This window comes from Puma concolor, chromosome B3 (genome assembly GCF_028749965.1).
Source record: "Puma concolor isolate L17-30 chromosome B3, mPumCon1.1.hap2, whole genome shotgun sequence".
Lineage (NCBI taxonomy): Eukaryota > Metazoa > Chordata > Mammalia > Carnivora > Felidae > Puma > Puma concolor.
In genome coordinates this window covers 91902291-91922094 of record NC_141672.1, presented here as the reverse complement: position 1 = coordinate 91922094, position 19804 = coordinate 91902291, and the positions used below count along the sequence as shown (strand labels likewise).

Sequence of the window (19804 nt, the reverse complement as noted above, 5' to 3'; positions counted from 1 at the left end):
GAAAGTTGAACATTTGAAAACGAATTCACTTAAAACTATGTAGATATATATTCTTCTTATAAAGTCTTCTCATTTTCTAAGGGTACTAATGCTCTACATTGACCACTGCTGACCTAGTATAAACTAAGTGTTTGTGAAGTGAATAAAATGCATGTGAAATGAAAAAATAAGTGAATTAATAAAAATTAATATATTTAGGCTTATTTAGTTATAACTTATTCAGTTTATAATTTAAGATGACTTTTGATGATAATCATGTAATTTTTGACAATCATTATACAAAAAGCGCAAGTGACTAAGTATTTTCAAAGGTATAGTTTTGTTAACACTGAGATTAATAATTAATGAGGTTGCAATGATGTTATATTTAGAACACGTAGAATTAAAATTAATTTTAATTTTAGGGTTTCTCTTTCTTCTTTTGTACTAAGTGAAATGTTTTTTCTAGAACCTCAAACATTTTCGCAGGCCTTTGAAAAGCTTTGAGTTCCTAAGCACTATGCCTTTTGTGACTAACGGATAAAATAGCTCTAGTCCTGCCTTGCGTCCATTGAAAAGGAAAGGGGAGACCTTAAAAATAGGTAAGGGCTTCAACTTTAGAACTTTTTTTGAGCTGACCTTCATCGTGCCAGTTTGTAATAGAAATTAAAGTCTCTTCTCAAAACAGGCTACCTGCCTCAGTCTGGAGTCCCAGATTTGCTATTCCTAGGGAGGGCCTTTTATGAAAATCCTTACAATAAAGCTTTGTATTTATAGGCAGATGTTATACACATGAAAGGTATTGAACTTACAACTTGAAGGTCCTACTTTGTGTTTGTTTTATGTTTTTTTTTTAAATCAGACTTGTTTTTCCTAGACAAATAAAAAGGGTCACCCTGAGACTTGTGATAGGCTTAAAAGGGTCACCCTGAGACATGTGGGCCAAAAGGCATGAGGCCCAAAAATGAAAGAGTGTAGGGCACAGAGTATGTATAATACTTTAAACATAATTTTACCAGTTTTGCCTATAGCTAGCCAAGTGCTTTTTTCAGTCACTTAAGATTGTCTGTATCATGGGGCGCCTGGGTGGCTCAGTGGGTTAAGCGTCTGACTTCGGCTCAGGTCATGATCTCGTGGTTCGTGAGTTCAAGCCCCAAGTCGGGCTCTGTGCTGATAGCTCAGAGCCTGGAGCCTGTTTCAGATCCTGTGTCTCCCTCTCTCTCTGACCCTCCCCCGTTCATGTTCTGTCTGTCCCTGTCTGAAAAATAAACGTTAAAAAAATTTTTTTTTAAAGGTTGTCTGTATCAGTACAATCTATGTGTTTTGCCATGTGTTGGGGCCACAAATGGGAAGAGAGAGTAGATGTCTTGGCACACAGACCATGTTTTTTGATATAAGAGGCTTCTGTGAGCAGTGTCTCACAGTGGCATTAGAATGCTATCTATTCAAAATTTAACAACTGGAAAGGCCTACACCACGGACTATCTTTTCCCATTCATTAATATCCCAGATTATTATGCTTCCTTGATCTCCCATTGTACCATTTTTGGGAATCCCAACTCTAGGCACACCTCACCATCAGTACTCTTGCTTCCAGCTCATTGAACAAGTTTCCAGAAGCCATGGGGGAAGTGGTTCCCTTTGGCTCCATAAGAAACTCTCATGACCCAACCTTAGCAGGGGCATCATCCTTGCTCTTCCATACCTAGTTAGCTCTGTATTCCCACAGTACCAGGAATTAATCTTTTCTACTGTTGAACCCCATGCTTACCCTACAATCCTCACTAGTAGTCAATATCCTTGCCTCCTATCTCTGCAGTCTCCTAGCTTTTGGCATGTACTACTGTCATAGCATTTAATCATTTTGCATTCTTCCATTCTTTTACACTTGAGGAAACTGGATATAAAAATAGCAGGTGAGTAATCCAAGGTCACACAGCTGGTAGGAGGCAGAGCCAGATTTAGAAGTCAGGTTTTCTAAATCCAAATTTGCTGCTCTTTTGGTTTTATCAAGTAACTTTCTTATAAGGAAAAGCAATTTTCCATAATAAAAACAACTCCAGAATCTCAAGATGAAAGGAGAGTCTTCAGAAGGACATAGACTGATAATCCAACAGTTTAGAACTATGGCTTTTCTGTTTATTCATTGCTTCACTAATTAAAATAATGTGGCATCATATTGGCTCACAAAGATGAACTGCATTCCTTCAATAATTAAAAAACAACTTCTCTTGGGTTGAATTGAATTTGCTACTCAGGGGGATCCTGGGTTGCTCAATCAGTTGAGCCTCTGCTGAGCATGGAGCCTGCTTAATATTCTTCCTCCCTCTGTCCCCTCTACCCTCTCCCTCCACCCCTGTTCTCTCTCTCTCTCTCTCTCTCTCTCTCTCTCAAAAGGAAGGAAGGAAGGAAGGAAGGAAGGAAGGAAGGAAGGAAGGAAGGAAGGAAGGAAGGAAGGAAGAAATTGCTAAACAGAATGGGACTTTCCCAAGACTTCACAAGTTAAAGTTTCTATGCCTATTGTGTTACCCCCATTTATTTCCTGTTTAATTTTCTGTTGGTATTTGGGGAACTCTAACATAGTTATACTATTCCTTTACAAGGGCTCATGCAATGCACAGGCCTGAGGTCAGCAGCCTTTAAAATGTCCCCCAGCAATCCCTATCCCCAAGTATTCACATCTTTGTGTAATTCCTTCCCCATGGTCATGGGCTGGACTGACTCACCTCATAATTAGAATACTGTAGTAGACATAGAATGTTGCTTTTAATATTAAGTTATAAAAAGACTGTGGCTTCTATCTCAGGAGCACTCTCTATTCTCTCTTTCTCTTTTCTTCACTGAGGCTTGCCAATAGCCACGTGAGTAAGTTTGGAAGCCAATTCTCCTGAAATTTGCCTCTCCCTTTTATTATCTTTCTCCTCAAATAAATAGTTGTTTTCTTAGGGGCATAAATCATGTCAAATTTATCTCTGTCTTTCACACTCTCTAAAGTTGTATCTGGCACATTTTAGGTATTACATCATAATTTTTGGGTCAGTGATGTATTTTGAATGCTTCAATTAGGATATCTTTATTGAATAAAATACCATTTGATGTTGTTTCTCTTATAAAATCCAGTCAAAGCATTTGTAAGCCACCACTTACAAATCAACATGTTTCAGGGAGAAAAGAAATGAAATGATACATATACACATAGGTTATTTTTGTTCTCCAAATAATCCATTTGTAGAATTTGCATAAGACCTCCTCCCAAAAAAACCCAAACCACCCTAACCTATCATTAAGCCTGCACAGAAGTGTATTTCTTGCTCTAATATCATTAATAAGTAAAATCAAAGGGTTTGTAAACTCCCAAGTAGCACGATAAAAATCTGATAAGAAGGTTACCATAAAAGACTTGAGTTTATTTAATTTAACAAAAAAAGATCTCTGACTCAATATCTTTTGTATTGTATATTTTCAATTTTAACAATTAATGTGGCATAGGGAATTCTTTATGCTAATGTTATAGCTCCTTGGTTGAGCCCTAACACCATTATCTTCTTTAATGAATAATTCATTCCCTGTTGAAAACTTAACTATATCATTTTTACTGGATATGAATGAAACTTTGAAGTGCAATTTAAGTTGAAAGAATTTAAGATTGTAGAGAATTCCCATAAACCATCAAAAAGTGCTGTGCTGGCAGTATTACTGGCACTCAAGCGTAATCTCTTTACAGAAAGCTCATGTGAGATTCTAAGTTTTGTTTCTTTTGTAAAAAATATTGATGGGATTCATTTCTTACTGCATTTTCACCCTGTGCACTGATTATTTCACCTGTAAATATCTAAAACAATATGCTGTTTATTTCCAACTACAGATTGAGAACCTAGACAATCACTATAAAGAAAGCTGATGTTCACTCTTCCAACTAAGTTTGCAATAGAGAGAAGTCTTTTCTAGTAAAGAATCGCAACACTGGAGATGGCTTAAATATATCAACAAAGATTTATATGTAGAATTAATGGATTCTCAGTCCACTGCATCCTAAAACCTCCATATATGAAATGGTATTAATCTACTCTTAGAAAAAAAGCTAAACAATGTAACTGCCTCAAAGTCTTGAAGAGTTTGCTACCAATCAGAGTATCTGTCCTTCTGGGCCTTGTAATCAGGGATGGGCTAGGATGCATATGGGGATGAAGATATTCCTAAAAACTGAGAGGCTAGTCACCTTGGTCAATGTGGGAAAACCTCTTAAAACTTGGGAAGCATTAGGCTTATACCGTGTCACATGATCCAAAGAAGAAAATTTGTCACATTCCATAATCAAACAAAGCCATAAGGAAAATAACAGAAAAAAATGTATCTATTCCAAGAAATGATGCACTGTTTCCTTATGTTCAAAATGAATCTACTAGTCATTTATTTCCTTTTATTTATTGCTTTAGCCAAAAGGGAGCTCACCCTAAAATATATAGCACAACTTCAGCATAGCCATATAAAACATTTCCTATAACCTGCATATCAGTGGCTGCATCTTACCCTTTGTCTTGTTTTCTACACAGACTGAAGTTTCCTCAACTTTGTTATTAAAGGTCCAAATTTTATTTATAATTTGTGTATTTTTTAACGCAACTGAAATTACCGTAAAACCTTGAATTGTGAGTAACTTGTTCTGTGGGTGTTCCGGAAGACAAGCAAACATTTCTAATAAATTGTAACTTGAGAAATGAGTGATGTCTCATAATGTGAGTAGTATGTGATGCAGAATGTCACATGATCACAACTAAGCCTATGGTTTCTGAAATTCACTTTGATATACAAGTGCTTTGGATTACAAGCATGTTTCCAGAATTAATTATGCTCCCAAACCAAGGTTTTACTGTATTTGTTAAATTAGAGAGAGAAAAGGTAGAGGAGGAAGAGGAGGAAAGGAGGAAAATTTATAAAGGAAAAGTAGGGAGGAAAGGAAGAGAATGACAAAAACAAAAACAAACAAACAAAAAAACCAGGCAGGCAGAAAGGAAGGGAATGAAAGAGGGAAGATGTTACAGTGTTAGTCTGTGTCCCCACCCTTGGTGATATATTTAAACTTGGCCAAACCCTATTCTGTTGACATTGAAAAGCAAAAGCCCTCTGCAGACTCTGATGCCTTTAAAGACATAATGTCTCATACTTTTCTCTGGCGTCTTGTTCCAAGTCCTCTTGTTCACTGCCCTTTAAAACAGAACCTTGGATGCACTGGACAGATCCTACATCAGTTTCCACTGAAAATCAGCTTGCTTTGAGATTTTTGTAGAACCTTATTGAACTTTTTGGAGGGAACCTGAGGTGGCATTTACATTGTAGAACTTGAGTAGTCCACAGTCTCCCTGGCTCACTTACCCCAATGCCTTCTTTCGTCTTCTATCTTCCCTTCATTCTTAATATCAAAACAATTCAGGATAAATAAAAATTCCTTCTCTTGTCTAGTGCAAAGCAGTTTTCTCTTTTCCAGGTATTGTACAGGTCTACAAACTAACTCCACATACATCTAAAGTATTTTCCTTTTCCTAAGGGTAATTTTTACCAGTTATTAATATATTAACACATGCATACATATTAAATATATATATATATATATATATATATATATATATATATATATGAAAGAAAGGAAGGAAGGGAAGTAGGAAGAAAGGAAGGAATGGAGGAAAGATGAGAGAGAGAAAGGAAGAAAAAGAAATAAGTGCTAATCAGAGAACAATACTGAGGGTAAGGATATGAAATACTGAAGGAATCAAGAGCAGAATGTTATAGTAGCTAAAACCATGGCTGGGATTAAATATTGACTTCACCTTCTTACTAGTTCTGAAACCCATAGCAAGTCTTTGAACTTTTCTAGGCTTCAGTTTCATCACCTCTGAAATTGGGATACAAATAATAGTATTCAACTGATGGGCTGTTAATCGGTCTTAAGTGAGATAATAATGTAAAGTACTTCAAACACTATCTACTCAGTAAGTTATAAATAATTGTTAACCATAATTATCACACATGTGATTACTATAGAAGTCACAGTAAGATGACAAGAAATGCCTGAACACAGGAGGGGCTGCAAATGTCATGAAATGAAAGACTGATTCTAATAAACATGATAGTCAGATGTATTAGGTGCCTATGCTAAAAAGAGCATCTCCATTAGCATACATACTCTACACATACACTAAACCTCAGCCTCACTATCTTGCTATCTCCATTCCAGAAAGTCTTAATCACAGAAGAATCTATTTCCTATGGCTTATTTGACCAGAATTGAAAGAAAAGAAAATGGTACGAGGATCCTCCATTCAAAGCTTTAAACACTCCAACTTACAAACCAATGTCTATATGAAGAGAAGACACACTTGAGAGCAGTTTGACCCCTTTAAGACTGAAGGGGTGGCTGGGTAGCTCTGTTGGTTAAGCATCTGACTTTGGCTCAGGGCATAATCTCCTCATTCATGAGTTCAAGACCCACATCAGGCTCTCTGCTGTCAGCACAGAGCCTGCTACAGAGAGATCCTGTCTCCCTCTCTCTCCCTCTGTCTCCCTCTGTCTCCCTCTGTCTCCCTCTCTCTCCCTTCTCTCTCTCTCTCTCTCTCTCTCTCTCTCTCTCTCAAAAATAAATAAATAAACATTAAAAAAAGATGGAAAAGATTTTGAAGACCTGATATGTGGACTAAATGACTGGTGGGCTCTTTTTATCTTGAAGGAGACTGTATATTGTTTTAGTGATCCACTTGTATTCTAGCCAAGTGATGTTTCTTTTTAAACTCTCATAGAAGAACTAACCTAAAGTTTGTAGGCCATAATAGAAGGGAAAGCTAGTATTTAATGTGATTTTGTTCTCTGGGGTATAGTAATCCTGATGCCATTCATGGCTGCCTTTGGGTTCCCTCCTTTCCTTGCCGTGAGCATTATAGGTTTTATGCGGATTAGACTCTCTCTCCAGATTTTCATTTTTAACACTTTGTGAATAAGAGTCAGCAGGGCTTTAAATCATGACCTGTCTAGTGGACTATTCAACTTCATTCTTTCCTAAAGCACTCAGTCACAAATTTAAAGGGTAGGTGTGGGGGGAGAAATATTTAATTAAAGCCTATGGCAATATCACCAAGAGGATAAAAAGTAATAATCTTTTGAATTTGCTTTTGCGCAGATAAAAAATGCAGGCTTTCCATTTCTCTTAGATGTTATATTCAAGATAAAAGCACTGAATTTCCAAACACTTCTTTTATTGTCAGCTTTGTGGCATATAACCCTTTCTCTTGAAAAATAAGAAAGGCAGAAATGTGCAGAGATGCTCCTTAGCTTGAATCTGTGGACATGGCACTGTACCTTCTCTCTTAAATATCATTTTATAAAACCAGGTTTGCCTCGTTTATATTCCCTACACATCTCCTCCTTTTTGTCTACCTTAGGTCTTTTAAATTTAGCTTCAAGAAAAGTGCTGTATTATGGAATCAAGTTTCCTTATCTTTTTTTCCCGAAAGAATTGTGTGCAATATTTATTTCCCTTATGTTGCAATTTAAAGCACACAGGAAACTGTGTTGAATACCATCACTCCAACTCTCATCTCTCTATCAAGATAATACTTATCCACATTTTTATATAGTGTATAATGAAGTGAAGCTGTACATTTCTGCATCTTCTGCATAGCCTATCAGAATTTCAACTTCTAAAACTGAGGAATGTTTACTTGTAATACTCCATAGGGTAAATATTATTCATGTTTGACAAAGGTGAATAATAAACAGAATTCCATATGACAAACGAGAACAGCTCTTACCTAACTTACTGCTGTGAACTGTTACTCTAAGGGTTAAATAACATGTACATATTTATGATGTTTTGTTTGCAGTAGGTATTCAAAAATCATTTAATATATGAGAGATGAATGAATGAGAATATCACAATTCTAAAGTCCCATGTACTCAAAGTAGCACATCAATTAGAATGCTTATCAAAAGGTATCATTTTTTTTCATATTTTTCCATTTGGATTAGACTCAAATGGCCTTTTTTTCTGAGGAAAACTTGATATTTTTAATAAACTTATGATGACCTACCATTAAATTTCATGGGTCATTTTTTTTTTCTGCAACGAATTACTGATCTTGTAATGGAAGAAATCCAGTGGTCAGGCACAAAATTTTTAAAAGAAAATTTCAGGGAAAATAACCTATCTTAAATACAGATTAACTGATCGAGTTTGGTTGCTGAATTTATATTTTAAATAGAATTGATGAATTTTCAAAAGTCCTACTCACAATTATATATTTCTTTTAAACCATCTGAGGCATGTAAACTATGAAAAATATTCTTCAGTGTACCCTTGATATATCTTGAAATCATACTTGATAATTAGTAATAGAGAAAAAAAGAATAAAGACATAAAAATAAATACTTTGATTTCAAAGTCACATAAATTAGAATAACAGAGTAAAAACGAATCTATTTTCAACTCTAATCACTGTTAGGAATGTTTTTGGTGCTCAGAAGTTTCAATGACTATATGAAACATATAAATCCTTCAGGAATTAAAAATGGAAGGAAGATATCATTTAAAAAGGTTCTTTTGAGGAATGCCTGGGTGGCTCAGTCAGTTAAGCAGCTGACTCTTGATTTCTGCTCAGGTCATGATCTCATGTTTCTTGGGATCAAGGCCCATGTCAGGCTCTGTGCTGAGAAGGTAGAGGCTACTCCCAAGCAGGCTCTCTCCTTCTCTCTCTGCCTATCCCCTGCTCATTCTCTCTCTCACTTTCTCTCTCTCAAGATAAATAAATAATAAAAACACTTTTGAAAAGGTTCTTTTGAGGTAGTTAGTGCTTCTGTCACCAGTTGGAAATGTACAAAAATTTCTAGAATTCTTCTAAAGAAAGCTATGGCATTTGAGGTTTACAGATTTCACCTGATAGTTTAAAAAAAAGTAAAAAATAGTTTTTTTGCATATTTTTCAAAAAATTAATTTAGATAATGTGTGGCAAACCTATAGTTAATAAGCCTTGTTCATGTGTAATTCTCTGAAAGTTGTTCTTTTTTAAATATTTCTGACCATTGTTAGTACTATTACACTTTCATGAATTGTTGGCTGGGTTCATAAGTTTCCATTACTTCTCTTTAATAGAAAATAAAAAAGAATTCCTCAAGAACTGCTTAAGAAATAAATCCATGCATTTATAGTCAACTGATCTTTGACAAGTTTCCCAAGAATACAAAATGGGGGAAAATGGTCTCCTTAATAAATGATGTTAGGAAAACTGAATCTCCACAAACCAAAGAATGAATTTGGATCTTATCTCATGTTACTTACAAAATTGACTCAAAGTAGATTAAACATTTAAATGTAATACTTGAAACCATAAAGCTACTAGAAGAAAACAGGGTAGAGCTTCTTGATGTTGGTCTTGGTGATGATTTTTTGAGTGAGACATCAAAACCATAAATAACAAAAGCAAAAATACACAAGTGGAATTATATCAAACTAAGAGAAGCTTCTGCACAGCAATGGAAACAAAAGAGTGAAAAGGCAACCTATTCAATGAGAGAAAACATTTGCAAACCATATATCTAACAAGAGGTTAACATCCAAAATATATAAGAAACTCAGTGGCAAAAAAAAAAAAAAAAAAAGACCAAATAAACAAACAAAAATAAATAATCTGATTAAAAATGGGCAAAAGACCTGAACGGCATTTTTCTGAAGACAATATCACCAATCATGAGGAGTTATCACCTCACATCTGTCAGAATGTCTATTACCAAGAAGACAAGATACAATACGTATTGAGGATGTGGAGAAAAGAGAGCCCTTGTGCACTGTTTGTGGGAATGTACATTGGTATAGGCATCATGGAAAATAGTGTAGAGATGGGTTTTGTTTTGTTTTTTTGTTTTGTTTTTTAAATAGAACTACAAATTTCATTATTTAGCATTTTGCATGAGACTGTCTTTCTTCCATTGGATATTCTTTCTGCTTTGTTGAGGATTAGTTGACCATATAGATATGCGTCTATTTCCGGGTGCTCTTGTCTGTTCCGTTGATCTAGTACCATTGATTCAGTACCACGCTGTCTTGATCACTACAGCATTGTAATATAACTTGAAGTCTGGAATTGTGATGCCTCTAGCTTTGCTTTGCTTTTTCAAGATCGTTTTGGCTATTAGGGGTATTTTGTGGTTCCGTATAAATTTTATGATTGTTTGTTCTAGCTTTGTGAAAACTGCTGTTGGCATTTTGATAGGGATCGCATTAAATGTGTAGATTCCTTTGCATAGTGTAGATATTTTATCAGTATTTGTTCTTCTAATCCATGAGCATGGAATGTTTCTCTATTTCTTTGTATCATCTAAAATTTCTCTTCTAAATGTTCTATAGTTTTCAGAGTATAGTTCTTTTACCTCTTTAGTTAGGTTTATTCCTAGGTATCTTACTGTTTTGGGTGCAATTGTAAATGGGATCAATTAATTCCTTGATTTCTCTTTCTGCTGCTTCATTACTGGAGTTTAGAAATGCAACTGATTTCTGTACATTGATTTTGTATCCTGTGACATTACTGAATTGTACATCAATTCTAGCAATTTCTGGGGGGAATCTTTCAGGTTTTCTACATAGAATATCATGTCATCTGCAAATAGTGAAAGTTTGACTTCTTCCTTGCCAATTTGTATGCCTTTTGTTTCTTTGTATTGTCTGATTGCACAGGCTAGGACTTCCTACTACTATGTTAAAATAACAATGGTGAGAATGGACATCCCTCACTTGTTCCCGACTTTACCATGGAGGAACAGCCCTCAGTTTTCCCCCATTGAGAAAGATATTAGGTTTGGGTTTTTCATATATGGCCTCTTACATCATACACAAAAATAAATTCAAAATTGATGAAAGACTAAATGTGAGACAGGAAACCATCAAAATTCTAGAAGAGAACAGAGGCATGAACCTCTTTGACATTGGCCATAGCAACTTCTTACCAAATACATCTCCTGAGGCGAAAAACAAAAATAAATTATTGGGACTTGATCAAGATAAAAAGCTTCTGCACAGCGAAGGAAACAATCAACAAAACTAAAAGGCAACCTTCAGAATAGAAGAATATATTTTTGAATGACATATCTGGTAAAGGATTCGTATCCAAAATGTATAAAGAACTTATAAAACTCAACTTCCCCCTCAAAAAAAACCCAACTGGTTCAGTTAAAAAATGGGCAGAAGACATGAATAGACATTTTTCCAAAGAAGACATATAGATGGCTAACAGACACCTGAAAAGATGCTCAACATCACTCATCATCAGAGAATCAGGGAAATACAGAGCAAAACGACAATGAGATATCACCTCACACCTGTCAGAATGGCTAAAATTATAACACAAGAAACCAACAGGTGTTGGCAAGGATGCAGAGAAAGGGGCATCCTCTTACACTGTTACTAGGAATGCAAACTGGTGTAGCCACTGTGGAAAATAGTATGGATATTCTTCAAAAAGTTAAAAATAGAACTACCCTACAACGCAGCAATTTCACTACTAGGTATTTACCCAAAGGATACAAAAATGCTAATTTGAAGGCATATATACACCCTGGAGCAGCATTATCAATAATAGTAAAATCATGGAAAGAGCCCAAATGTCCATGGACTGATGAATGGATAAAGTGTGCCATAAAAGAGAATGAAATCTTTCAATTTGCAATGATGTGGATGGAGCTTGAGACTCTTATGCTAAGCAAAATAACTCAGAAAAGACAAATATCATATGATTTCATTCATATGTGGAATTTAAGAAACACAACAGATGAGCATAGGGGAAGGGAAGCAAAAATAAGATAAAAACAGAGAGGGAGGTAAATATAAGAGATTGTTAAGTACAGAGAACAAACTGAGGGTTGCTAGAGGAGAGGGGAGTGGGGGGATGGGCTAAATGGGTGATGGGCATTAAGGAGAGCACTGGTTGGGATGAGCACTGGGTGTTATATGTAAGTGATGAATCACTAAATTCTACTCCTGAAACCAATACTGCACTGTAGGTGAAGTAACTCAAAAATAAATAAATAAATTTAAAAAAGAAACAAAACAGATGAACATGGGGGGTGGGGGGGGCAGATGGAGAGGCAAATCATAAAACTATAAAGAACAAACAAACATTTCTTAATTTTTTTTTAAAATATTTATTTATTTTTGAGACAGAGAGAAATAGAGCAGGAGTCAGGGAGGGGCAGAGAAGAGGGACACACAGAAGCTGAAGCAGGCTCCAGGTTCTGAGCTGTCAGCACAGAGCCCGGTGCGGGGCTCAAACCCACCAACCGTGAGATCATGACCTAAGCCAAATTCGGATGCCCAACCGACTGAGCCACCCAGGTGCCCCTGAACACATGGTTGATAGAGGATTGGTGGGTGGGGAGATGGGTTAAATAGGTGATGGGTATTAAGCAGGGCACTTGTGATAAGCACTGGTTGTTATATGTAAATAATGAATCACTAAATCTACACCTGTAATTAATATTATACTGTATATTAACTAGAATTCAAATAAAACTGCAAACTTATATGTGTGTGTGTGTGTGTGTGCGTGTGTGTGTACACAGATAAATAAACAAAAGAACTACCATAGGATTCAACAATACCTATTTCTGGGTATAATATGTGGAGTTAATGAAATTAGTATCCCAAAGAGATATGGGCACCCCCATTTCACTGCAGTGCTGTTCACAATAGGCAAGATACGGAAACAACCTTAATGTCAATTGACAAATAAATGGATAAAGAAAATGTAGCATTATAATACACAACAGAATACTATTGAGGCATAAAAAAAGAAGGAAATCCTTCCATTTGTGACAAATGGATGAATCTGGACAGCATTATGCTAAGTGAACTAAGCCAGACACAGAAAGACAAATACTGCATGATACCACTTATGTGGAATATAAAATAAAATAGTCAAGCACATTAAAGCAAAGAGCAGAATGGTGGTTGTCAGGGGCTAGGGTGAAAAGTAAATAGGGAGATATGGTCAAAGGACACAAATGTTCAGTTATGCAAGATGAGTAAGTTCTGGGAATATAACATATAGCATGGTGAGTACATTAGCAGTACTCCATTATATACTTGAAATTTGCTAAGAGGATAGATCTTAAGTGTTCTCATCACAAACCAAATTAAAAAAAAGATTTTAAAAGTATATAGTAACTATGTGACATGAGGGATATGTTAATTAGCTTGATTGTGGTGATCATTTCACCTTTAAAAAAGAATGACTGGGGCGCCTGGGTGGCGCAGTCGGTTAAGCGTCCGACTTCAGCCAGGTCACGATCTCGCGGTCCGTGAGTTCGAGCCCCGCGTCAGGCTCTGGGCTGATGGCTCAGAGCCTGGAGCCTGTTTCCGATTCTGTGTCTCCCTCTCTCTCTGCCCCTCCCCCATTCATGCTCTGTCTCTCTCTGTCCCAAAAAGAAATAAAAAAAGAATGACTAATACTCTGAATTATATTCTAATTACCTAATAGAACTGTATTTAAATTATTAAATTATACTACAAGGTTATACATACATTTTGGTTTTGAAGTTGAACTCTAATGATTTCTCTCAAAATAATGATTGTTTAGCCAAGAGTAGTTCCTGCCTTTGTTTTGTTTTGACTCTTTATTCAACTTCCATAGATAGATCTTCCTTTATCCCATGCCAGTCGGTGTTGGAATGGCAATTCCCTCATAATGGGGTCTATTCACACATTTCAGAACCATCCTCAGTTTTTCTATAATTGTTTAAGGACTTTATTTGATGTTTTTAAGACAAATTGCATACATTCAGAAAATGAGGTAAGAACCTAAGGATAATTACTCTTGCACACCTTCTTAGCTGACCATAACTGCTCCAAACATGCCTGTTATTGAACCATAAAACAGTGAGTGGGGATAAGGGTAAATAGTCTATAGACTATTCTAGACTTTCTCCTATCATTTCTACTTTAGCTACTTCATGATCTAAAGAATTGTTTATTATCTGTTTTAGGTCCATTTATGTTTGGGTTATCTATACTTATGTTTATGTGTAGTTCCATTTTAGAAAGGAAAAGGATACCAATAAGCATCTCATTCATCATCAGGTGACAGAAGGACATCATTGCTTTCAGACTGTTTTAAAGATTTATCTGAAATAATACTTGTTTAGAGATTTAGAATAAAGAGAACTCCATGTCAACACTTTTGATAATGTATCTAGAATGCCAATGTGCTTTATTACTCTTTTTGTTATTGGACTTACCCTTTAAGATCAGTTATGACTCAGAACTTGTCCAGGTCATCCACCATGATTTCTCCACAAAACATTAATTTCCTGTCTCCTAAAGCATGTAGCACTTGTTTACATCATACATTCTAGTATGTATTTATACAGTCTGTTTATCTTTCTCTGATTTGATTTTTAAGTTTGTTTTTTTTTTACAAAAACCTGTTTACAAGCTTAGAAAGTAGAATAATGTCTTATACTGACTTACACAATTCAGTTACAAACCTAAAGACAGTGTGAAACAAATAATAGCACCAATACATATTTTTTGAGCCTAACTGATGGAAGGTTTAGCATTTCTAAAATTTAATCTTTGTCTGGTAGATACCCAAAGTAACAAACTAAAGATGATTCCCTCAATTATGTATTTCAAACCACAGAGGTAGTGTCTAGAACAGAACTGTAGATGATGGGAAGATCTGTCTTTCTATATCTCCTGTATTTTTCCATTGCTGAAATTATGCTTGCCTCCTAAAAATAGTCTTCAATAAAAATTGCCTTCAAATTCTTAGGGACAAGCTGTCTACCTAGAGGAAAACTGGGAAATTACCTGGGAGAATTAGAGAACATACTGTAGGCAAGGGACAATGTAAGAGTAGAATTCATGGTCTTCAATGACTTTTAGAGTACCTGTGTACAAATGGAGAGCTATGAAAGTGGAAAGAGAATTCAAACCCTGGACAATGGAATTTGGAAAATTTATTGCTGCTTCAAACATTGGCCTTACCTAAAGGGGGCAGAGCTTCACAATAACTCATCATCATAAAAGATAAAAGACAGTGTGATTAAATCACTAGGAGTTGAAAGACAGGACATCATTAAGCATTCTCTCCACTGCTAACCCTGAGATTATGATGTGACCCTGTAGTCTCTAATGTTTGGGTTTGAATTTGACATGAAAGTTGTTGGCCTGCAAATGGGCCCTATAGGGTTTTAGCTGAAGTAATTTTCCTGGAATTTCACATTTTGTATGATCTCATCCAGGCTATGTGACCTCAGTTGAGACTAGCCCAATATACAGAACCCCAAGCAGGTCTACCCTTTACTCCTGAGAGTGGGAGAAATTAAAAAGAAAATTGATCCACATGAAAAAAAAATGCACAATAATTTGGGCCACATGTCCCAGTTAAAACAAAAAATGGACGTCACCTTGAGATTAAGCAAATGTGAATGTCCATGAAGCAGATAAAATTTGCTATTGTGGATGCAGAGGGAAGACCCAGCAGCAAAGGATACTAACCTCTTAGACAAATGAACAAATTCACCATTTTAAAACCAAAACGGGAAACCATCAGAATAAGGAAGTTTCATACAAAGGGTACAAAGAAAAAAAGGAATATTAAGGATATGCTGTATAACTCTTGGATATCCTACATGGAGTGTCAGACAGTGGAGAAAAGTTAATGCTGGCATACTTGCAGAATTATAACTGCTATCAAAGCTTCCAGAAGATGATCCCTTCTAATCATTGCCCTCATCCCATGAAGGGATCTGTAGTTATTTACCAATCAGTGACTCCCCCAACCAGAAAGTGAGTGACAGTGAGTGACTCAAGGACAAACAGCATGACCCTGGGCCTCCAGTTTTATCTTCAATGCCACAGTCAACCATGAGGCAAATATGCTACTCTTTTAGAGACCAAATTCACCAGTCACTTATGGACTTACTTTATGACTCAGTTAATATATTCTGTATCTCTCACAATGCCTACTGCAGTGATACTCACAGGACATACTCAATAAGTGATTGCTGGGCAAAACACACAATTGCTTAACACTCAAGGTTATCATGGTTTCAATGGTCTTATGATTATTTCTGATAAACAATTTTGAATTAGCCTGAAGTCTCTCTCTCTCTCTCTCTCTCTCTCTCTCTCTCTCTCTCTCTCTCTCTCGGACAGATGAGATTATTCTATTTCTTGGCATCTTTTTACTTTAAATCCGTTAGCATCTAGTTAGGTATAAAATGACTGCTCCTAGGTTTAGGCTAAATATGGAGGGGGTTAGAGAAGTATAGTGTATGCAATAGGATAAACTCTAATTTGGCAACACTGAACACAAAGAAATGTGTGGTCAGTGCAGTTGTTATATTTAATGATAAAGGAATTTCTGGGCATAAACATTCACTTCAACTGAAGCTGTCCGAAGGACCTTCTCATTAACAGTGGAAGAAGCTACATTAGATTCATGGGGAATTGGAGGCTTTATCACGGTGGATCCCAGGGTAATCCTGATGCTTTTCTTTTAAATCAGGGAACCCTAGTGAGCATAGCTGATAAAGGTCTGGATTCAAGTAGGGAGAGTGTTTTCACATGCTAACAGTCAGACAAGGTAGTGTGGCCAGTGAGTATGCAATGGGTATAAATACAAAGTCATTATACATAGGTCTAATTTTGATTCCCTGTAGTGATAAGCTAAGTAAAGGATTTTGGGAGAGACAAATAAGAATTAAGTCAGATTGGATTTATTTAGGAATACCATAAAATTGAGTAAATGTCATTCACAATGATAGAAAGGAGTTAAGTATGACTTATACGAAATTTAATTAACAAAGCATACAGTGTCCACAAGGTAATTCTTTTTAAATTCTTTGGTTCCTGAAGAAAATTGTGCTAACAATTGAATCGTCTAGGGAAGCTTTTCTGTTATATACAAATTTAAACTGGTTTTCCCCAAACAGAGGGTGAATCCTTCCTAATAATATTTGAGTCTAAGTCTACTGACTAAGATTTGTACAGATCTAGAAGAAATTGCAGAAAACATCGTATTGGGCGGCACAGAAAACAGACTTGTGAGTTTATATTTCTCTGAGGGACTGAATATCCTTCCTCTGGCAAATAAGTAATCCCTCAATCTGAAGATGGCTTTTAAATGTTTTTAAATTCAGTATCATCTAAAACGTGTATTGTGTGAATAGCAATGTGAATTGAGCTCAATTAAACAAATATCATTGAACTCTGTACAGAGTATTTTTTTTTTAAACACACAAATGCCAATTTATTTTTTAAAGGATTCTGTATAATTCTGTGGTTTGCTTATTTTTTTGTATAATTATAGAAACTTTGAAAACTATATAGGTTGTAAAACTATTAATAGTCATTCAGAAAAAAACTTTCCCTACCAGCAACCACCCAGGGGGGATTAAAAGTCCTGAAAAGAGGCCAGTTCAACATTTCCTTTACCCTAGTAGAAACAAAATGCAAAAAGATGAGAAGAAAACAGAAATCAACCGAGTTGTGTGTGGCCAGTGTCTCTCAGGAGTGTGGGCCTCAGCTGTTGCCTGGGTCCTGAAAGACAAAGCCTACAGCATACAGGATGGCAGCTGGGAGATCTCACAACCACATCTCCCTCATGCCTTCACATCCATGTCGCAACCTAGCTGTCATGGGAATCCTTCAGCCAGTTTCTCTTCCACTGCTACGTGCATCTGTCCAGTTCTCTGCGTCCCCTCTGTCGTTTCTGTCTGCACACTCCACTTTCCACATCAAGTTTTCCATCTCAGCCTCCAGCTGAGCCTGCTGGTATTCAAAGAGCTTCTTCCTGGGTCCAGACTCCGTGTAACACGCAAAGAGTAAGTGTCCTGCAGGGTGTACTGGCTCTTGACCAAGAGCTTGGCAGCATTCTATAGGTACTGCCGATCATTCCAGGTCCCCAGATTATTCATGACCCTGTCCTGAATCTTCTCAGGAATTTTCTGGTATGTCTGCACCCCCAGCTGCAAGCTCTTGTGATTTTCCCATCTGTCAAAGTAGAACAAGTATTTCTTGAGGGCCTCCCTGGCCTGGGCTTGCTGCCTGGGCTTGACAATGTCAGGGTTCTCCTTGTACCAACTGCACTCATAGTACTCGTGCCATGGGTCTTAACAGTCTCCTAGACATATTCTGCACAAGTCATGTTTACACTTGGAGCATTGCATGTGATTGCAGCCTTCGTTCTCAATGCAGATGTCGCACTTGGGACAGTCTTTGTGAGCCCTAATGTAGTTGGCCATTCAGCACGCTTCGTGAGCCATTTCCGGATTGTAGCGCAGTCTGTGGGGACGCGGTATGTCCAACACTGGAAGCATAAGACTTGGTTGCACTTATTGCACTGTACTCTGCAAGCTCTGGGCCCCTGTCCCCAAATAGCCATGGAGGCAGTCTGGACCAGGGCAAAGCTGGAGCTGGTGATGATTCTCCACATAGTCCCTCAAGTGGTAATGCCTGTATTTGTCTCTTAATTCTTCATTGGGCAACAGTGGAAGCACACAAAGTCCTCCGGTGTTTGGAGTGGCGGATCCTGAGCCATTCAAGAGACTCCCACACCCGCACCATCCTCGACAAGTATAAACGGGGCTGCTCCCAGAAGCTATGGCAAAAGTGCTGACAGGCAGGAGAGAGCAGGTTTTCCTTCTGTGCAAACTGCATACACACTGCACATTGATGAGGGGGTGGGCTGTGGGGACATGTTTCAAGGAACAGGGCTGAACTTGAGCTTCAATGAGAGGTTGAGCAGAATTAGACTTGTATGTGTCCAATATTTCTGCAACTTGCTAGTGGAAATTAACTAATATAAGTTTAGCAACTGAATGAGATACCAGTGCCATAGAGAGGATGTACTGGTGGCAGTAAGCATCCGTGGTTTTTAGGACAGAGGCTAGGTATCATGTGCTCATTGAGGGCACCCTCAGACTCCTTGTAGGTCAAACAGGTAAACTGGTGCTCTTCAGGATCAAAGGCGTCGGCCCCCTGCTGCTCCACATCACTGGCTACTCCCGCATAGTAGACCTCCGTGCCCCCAGGGTCCTCATCTTCTTCCCCCTCCTCACAATTTGGGTCATAGTCCTTTTATTGCTGTCAGACCCCCTGGCTATTCATGTCCACCGACATCTAAGCATTCAGCCAAGTTGAATATCAGGGATTTTTTTTTTCCCTCCCCTTTCCAAACTTTACCACTTTCTTAAATGCATTATTTTTTTTTCCTTCCGTAATTCTCGAAGGTCTTTCAAGAAGATGTCACTCACCCCAAATATTCTGTGTGGTGTAATTTCCAGTAGGAGCTGCGGCCTGCCGCTGCTGAGGCTGAGCAGGCCAAACTGGGTTCAGTCTGACCAGAGGGATCTGACACAGGTACAGCAGTGGGCTGATCTCTGGTCTCCTTCCTCCCACAGAGCGGTGTCCGCAGCCCGGGAAGTGCTCTGTAGGAAGTATGTTTTATGTGTAGAAATAGTGTGATACATTTTAAGACTACCTTTTGTTGAGTTTTGTTAGGGACCCGTAACACATTGAATACTAAATATTGGCATATTTTGTCAGTATGCACATATGCTCACTCTTTAATTGGTTTAATTTTGCACGTTTATAAGGATGAATTTGAGTTGAAAAAATAAAAAGGTAACTATTTCTTTACTGATTCATTGGCAAATTGAGATCCATAGTTTATTCTAAATTAACTTCAAAGTTGAGAACTAAATATGTGGCCCCAGATGTTATTAAAAGTTCAGAAAAATGGAACGAAAGAGAAAAATAAGTTTCAAAACTTAGGATTTATTTGGA

The 19804-nt window shown here is 37.1% G+C and overlaps 1 pseudogene; it reads right to left on the bottom strand.

The window, feature by feature from the left end:
- Window positions 1–17665: 17665 nt before the first annotated feature.
- Window positions 17666–19243, bottom strand: LOC112855589 (E3 ubiquitin-protein ligase ARIH2 pseudogene; annotated as a pseudogene).
- Between the last annotated feature and the right edge of the window lie 561 nt (window positions 19244–19804).